Here is a 6,902-nt window from a genome sequence, read left to right on the forward strand (position 1 = left end):
CTCCTGCTGAGAACGGGCTTGATCATGAGACTCAGCAGTCTCCAGCAATCTAGACGGGGAATCCATCTCCATCCAACCTCTCTGGCTGGTTTTCATGAGCTGGGTCACCCTAAACTCTAATGGAGGGGTACAAGGACAGGGGCTCCTTTCCCCAGGGTAGGGACTTGCTCAGATTGGATTCCATTTATACTCTACACAGTAATTAGGTCTCCTAGTTGGGTGGGGTCCAGTCCAAGATTGATGAGCGTGTTCCTTGAGCAATCTCATCAATTAGTCATGTCCTTCAGAGACTGACTTTAGCAAGAGCTGAGCCTTAATGAGGAAATAGAAGGAGAAAAGCCTGGATCACAAATTAATAGTTATTAATATAATAGTATAATAACTTCTCTCGCTCTTGAGAAACAACATGATCCATGATCCTCCAGGAAGCTTTTCTTGATACCCTCTCCTCAATACCCAAACCCAGTTGAAAGTATCCTCTTTACCCTCCTACAATTTTCCTCCATCAGATTTTTCTGGGTTTCTCTTTTGCGCCTATCAAATTCTACCTAGAATCATACTTATTTATGTACATGTCATATTTCTACCCATTAGATTTTATGTTCCTTAGGGGCAAAAAATGTTTTCTTTTTCATCGTATCCACAATGCTTTAATACATTTATTTTTTCAATGAACAAATTCACTTTGCCCCCCCCCCTTAGGCACTTTGCTAGTAGCTAGGAATTCAAGGATGGAAATAAACTAATAGCTAGCATTTATATAGTGCTTTAAGATTGCACAGCACTTTGCAAATATGATCTCATTTTATCTTTGCAATAATGCTTGGTGGGGTTTTATTATTATCCCCATTTTACAAATGAGAAAAATGAGGAAGACAGAGGTTAAGTGACTTGTTTGGAGTCACATAGCTAGTAAGTATCTGAGGCCAAATTTGAACCCAGGTCTTCTTGACTCCAGGCCCAGTGGCCACCTAGTTGCCTTAAGTTGCTTATCAAGCTGAAAAGGCTGTTATGTCTGATATCTGAAGACTAGCGTGGCTCAGTTCAGAGACATTCACCACCAGGTTAGCTGCAGGAAGACACCCCCAACTACTCCAAAAGTTTTACTGGGGGGTTGTGATCTGCAGGGGTATCCCACGTTCCAGGAATGAGAGATCCTTGAAGGTATGGGATGGTGGAAGAAGACTTCATCAGAATGGAGGAGGGAAACCTGTAGGCGGGGAAACTAGAAGGATAATGGTGTTAGCAAGGTGGATGAAGCGCTAGTTATGAAGACTGAGGTTCAAATTCTGCCTTTGACACTTACTCATTCGAGGGACCATGGAGCAAGTCACTCTTAGCTTTAATTTCTTCATCTGTAAAATGAGTGGAATGGTAAAGCAAATGGCTCAAAGTCACTTCCAGCTCTAGACCTATTATCCTGTGGGCTGAGGTCTCTCTGGATTGGTTCTATTCACCACCATCTTCTTTCTATCACTTCTAGATGCCCAGTAGGAGGGCTTGCCAGGTGAGCTAATGTTCTCGAGCCTATTCTAATCCTCAGAAGGGGAAGCTAGATGGTGCAGCGAATAGAGTGCTGGGCCTGAAGTCAGGAAGATATATCTTCCTGAGTTCAAAACTAACCTTAGACACTTACTAGCTTTGTGACCCTGGACTAGTGACTTAACCCTGTTTGCTTTAGTCCCTCATCTATGAAATGAACTGGAGAAGGACATGGCAAACCCCCCAAGTGTCTTTGCCAAGAAAACCCCAAATGGGGTCATGAAGTCAGACACAACTGAAACAAATGAGGAGCAAGAATAACAAAATCCTCAGATAGCTAAGGAGAAGAACATGGCGGAGGAAGCAGAGCTCAGAAAGTATTTCTTAGCCTGGGATTTCTCAGTGATTCTTTTTCCCAACCTCAAGCTTAACAGCTTTGCTCCTCATTGGGAGAACAGGCATGCTCTGGATAAAGGATCCCCAATAGGACTGGGAAAACAGGTGTAGTCTCACTGAGGTTCAAAGGTTGGTGTTGGGGATCATTGGTCACTATTGGTTGATGATCAATCCCATTGCCAGGACATTGTGTCTACCTTTCCAGGTTGTCACTCCCTATGCGGAATGGTGTAGTGGAAGGAGTACTGAATCACGGATTCAGAAGATCTGGGTTCAAATCTTGACTCTACCAATTGTGAACTATGAACTACGTGACCTTAAGATCTTGGATTTAGAGCTGGAAGGGGACTTAGAGGTCATCAAACACAACCCCCTCATTTTATATTTTCATGACTTGCCCAAGGTCACACAGTTAGTCTGAGGCAGGTCTTCTTGACTGTAAGCCCAGTGCTTCATCTCCTGCACCATACTGCCTCTCACTTTATTTCTATGGAGTTTAGGGTCTTCTTTTGTAAAAGGATGTTGGACTAAATCATTTCTAAGGTCTCCCAGCTTAAAATCCTATGAACCTAGGATCCCATGGCGGAGAGTAGTCAGTGGTGTGTGTGTATTAATGGCCCAATATTGGCTCTGGGGAACATGCTAGAGATCCCACAGAAAGTCAGGGACACATTCTGAAACAAGAACTCAGGCGCCCTGGTGCCTAATCCTTCCTTGCACACTCCCTTCCCTAAGGATTTTCCACAGAAAAACCTGTTTAGTTTTCCCAGCTCAGAGACAATGAATGGAAGATTTGGGGTGAGGCAGGGATGGGCCGAGGGGGTCTGAGCCAATGTGGGGCTTAGCTTAGGAAAAGATAGTAAGGTGCCCTGGGCGGATGGAGAGAACCAGTTTCCTCAATGTACCTTCCTTAAGAAAACTGCCAAGAATTACATCCCTCCTCCTCCCTCCTCCACCTCCCCTTTCTGATCATGGAGACCACACATATACTTTTTGTCATCTACATCTGTGAAAGTTCGATGAAGCTATTGTATTCTTCTGTATGTGTGCTTATTATTTTGAGTCTGTGTCTGTGCATCTCTCTCAGAATGGGGACTGAAACTAGGACTCTGCATTTGTGCATCCCAACAAGGGCATTCACTTTGTCTCCAATTCTTTGCTATTAGAAAAGCATAGCTTGGGCAAGTCATGGAATCTTTCTGGGCCTCAGTTTCCTCATTTGTAAACTGAAGAGGTTAGACTACCTGGCCTCTGACATTGATTTAGGAGCCAATGGTCCTATCTATGAATAAGACTTTTCTTCCTGTCTTTAACCTTCATATAGCCCAAGGAGAGGGAAGATAGGTTCCAAAAAGATATCAGCAGGCTGGAAGGATGGGAAGAAATTAAAAAAACAAACAAACCATATATGACTTGGATAAGCACAAATATAGAATGGAGGAGAGTAGGTTTGATAGCAGTTCCACTGAAAAAGACCAGGGAGGTCTTAATGTATTGCAAGCTCACTATGCTGTTACTTAGCAACCAAAAGAACTGATGCAGTCTTAAGCTGCTTTAAGAGGAGCAGTGTCCAGAGTGAGGGAAATGAAAGTCCTGCTGCCCTTTGCCCTACTTAGACCAGAGCCAGAGTATCAGGTTCCATTCTGGGCACCACAATTTAGGAAGGGTGTTGATTAGCAGGAGCTTGTCTAGAGTAAGACAACCAAGAGGATGTAGGGACTTGAAATCATGTGTTATAAAAGTCAACTGAAGGAACTGTGGATATTTAGATTTGAGGAGACTCATTGGGAGGCCTGATCAGTGTCATCAACTATTTGAATGCTTGTGGAAGAAGGATTAAATGTATTCCGTGTGAAATAAAGGTCCCACATATGCCAAAGTATTCATAGTAGCACTTTTGGAAGTATCAAAGAATTGGAAATGAAGTAGATGCTCCCCGATTGGAGGGGAATGATTGAACAAATTGAGGCACATTATATCAGCTAGGTGTCACAGTGCCTGGAGGGGGGAAGACCTAAGTTCAAATCTGACCTCAGATACTTACTAGCTGTGTGACCCTGAGCAAGTCACTTAACCCTGTTTGTCTCAGTTTCCTTATCTGTAAAATGAGCTAGAGAAGGAAGCAGTTTGCCACTCCAGTATCTTTGCCAAGAAAACCCCAAATGAGGTCACAAAGAGTCAGACATGACTGAAATGACTGGACGGTAACAACTGTGCTCTGAGAAATAATGAAGAATTCAGAGAAGAATGGGAAAACTTATAGGAATTGATGAAGAGTGAAGTAAACAGAATTAAGAAGGGACTAGGATTAGGATGTAGACAGAAAGAAAAACAACAAAAAACCCTGAATGTGATATTATTATAGAGACTGTTGTTTGTCTTGTTCTCTTAGAAGACCATGACAACAAGGAGGTGATGCCATGACTTGCACACGAATTAGATTTAAGTGAGGGAGGGCTGTGCAAAGTCAGCAGCCTCACTTTCTCCTCCAGAGCCATCTGGGTCCAGTGGCCAGAGGTAGATGAGGATGACTAGAGATGGCCCCTGACCGATGGGAGACCTTGGCCTTTTTAAGCTAAGGTCTTTCCCAGGTTTCAGTTTGACTGAGACAACTCCCATTCAGTGATTAAAGCTAGCTAAGAAATGAGGCAAAGAATGGCCTCTCTTGCCTAGTTAAAACCACCACCACCAGCAACATATACATATACATGCATATACATTGACACACAAATGCACACATACATAGATATACATACATACACACATTTATATAAATCTGAGAGGGGAGGACTCTCAGGGTTTCTGGCCAAAACAGAAATAATTGCTATTTACACTCACTATGAGCAATCAGAGCTGAAACAATGACCCAGTGAGGTTTGGGCTGGGACCCATAGTTGGCCAATCGATGAGAACCAACCAGAGTGATTCGGATTTAAGACATGGTCCTTAAAGAAGAAGTCTCACTCGTAAACCCCAAGATGTCTTGTGAAGTTTCAGCAATCAACATTTATAATTCTTTGAGCACAGCATCCACAGGTAAGGGTATGATATCCTATGTGGACAGAGGGAGAGGAGGGAGAGGAGGGAGGTGATGTCCTGACCTCTAAGTCTTAGTTTTGTTGAAGTAGTTTATTCATCTTTCTTTCTTTCTTTTCTTTCTTTCTTTCTTTCTTTCTTTCTTTCTTTCTTTCTTTCTTTCTTTCTTTCTTTCTTTCTTTCTTTCTTTCTTTCTTTCTTCTCTTCTCTTCCTTCCTTCCTTCTTCTTTCTTTCTTCTTTCTTTCTTTCTTTCTTTCTTTCTTTCTTTCTTTCTTCTCTCTCTTTCTTTCTTCCTTCCTTTCTCTCTCTCTCTCTCTCTCTCTCTTTCTTTCATAAGGGATGGCTTACTGAGCAGGGGAGGGGAAGATATATTAAAAATGAATATGATATAGAAATGACAGTTATCAATAAATATAATAAACAAATGTGTTCTGTGTGACTATGAGGGAACATAAGAGGGACTAAGAAATGGCATTTGCAGGGAAGCAAATTTCAAGTTATATAGAAAGGAAGAACTTTCTATAATGGTAGTAAAGTACATTGGTTGCCTCCTAAGGTAGTGATTTTCTTGTCACTCAAAGTGTTCCAGCATAATCTGAATGTTCACCTGTTAGAGACATTGTTTCTAAATACATGAAACACTGAACACAGGCATAGAAATGGGATATATATGTATATGTGTGTGTGTGTGTGTGTGTGTGTGCGTGTGCACATAGCTAGATAGATAGCATTGCAATCACACAGAGACTACACTCACTTATCTTTATCACTTTATTCTTTACTTGAGTCTTTGGCAACCACCTAAGCTGTTTTTTAGGCTAAAGAATGGAGGGGGATTAAAAGGTGTATAACTGGTGAATGGACCTTTTGATGACATAAATGGTACTTAAAATGTAGACCCTCTCTTCTCTGCTTTTTCCTAATAAGGATGGGGCAGTAGTGGCCTGAGTCCCTGAGCCTTCTGACCCATTGCCTAGCTTCATGTGGAAGTTGCCCAGCAGGCTCTTGGTAGGCAAGGGAGGATAGAATAGCTAACTCTTGGGGACTATCCCTAAGAAGAAGCCTGAGAAGAGTAGATGCACATTTTCAGGGTCTTTCCTTTCTACTTCTTGCATCTTCTATTCAGCTTATCTCTTACCCTCTCTAGATTAGGGAGGGTAAGTGGAGGCTTGCTTGGGCTGAAATGTGGAAACAGTATTGGGACCTTATAAAGTATGGACTTAACTCACCTGGGTTCCCTAGCTTATTTAAGGGTGACTAATCTAAATGGTGTTAAGTAGCTATCCCCAGGCCTGGAGGACATCCTGAGAGGGGAAACTAAGTGTAAGGATTTTTAATTAATTTCCTATCCCAGAAAGCACAGAATATAATTATAAGGTGTCGACAGGGTGTTAAGCTAATCATAAAGATATGTCTAAAGCCCTGATCCCTTTATGAACCAACAACACCTATCTGAGTGAATCAATTAACCACCTCTTTGGAAGCTTTAAACAGCTAACTCCTTGGAAGTTTGAGTGAGTTCTAAGCCAGGAGCTAGAAATGAATCAGCCCCCTGTGAGGGAATTGATCTTGAGAAAGAATGAGAGTTTCTATCTTCCCCTCTCTCAGAGCCTCATCCCTCTTACCCCTAGGCCATATCATTTTGAAGTGTAACTATTTGACCAATAGGAAACACTGCATCTTTCAAGTAGCAAAGATATGTACTCCAGACAGACCTAGATAGAAAGAGGCAGTCACTCAGGAGATGAACCAGCTTTGAGGAACAGGACTCATGGCAGCAGAGAATAGAGCCAGCTGTGGAGATGAGCAGATTATGGGACCCTAGACGAATATACTGTCCAACAGAGACACTGTACCCACAGGGAGTTGTGTGAATATACTACAAAGAGAGAAAGTATGTTTAAACACTGTGGTACTGAAAATCATAAGTTACCTTTGCCATATGTACATCCTATACACATGCCTCACTGCCATTACACTCTAAGTT

Source organism: Phascolarctos cinereus, unplaced genomic scaffold, assembly GCF_003287225.1.
Source record: "Phascolarctos cinereus isolate Bilbo 61053 unplaced genomic scaffold, phaCin_HiC Scaffold_5;HRSCAF=322, whole genome shotgun sequence".
Taxonomy (NCBI): Eukaryota; Metazoa; Chordata; class Mammalia; order Diprotodontia; family Phascolarctidae; genus Phascolarctos; species Phascolarctos cinereus.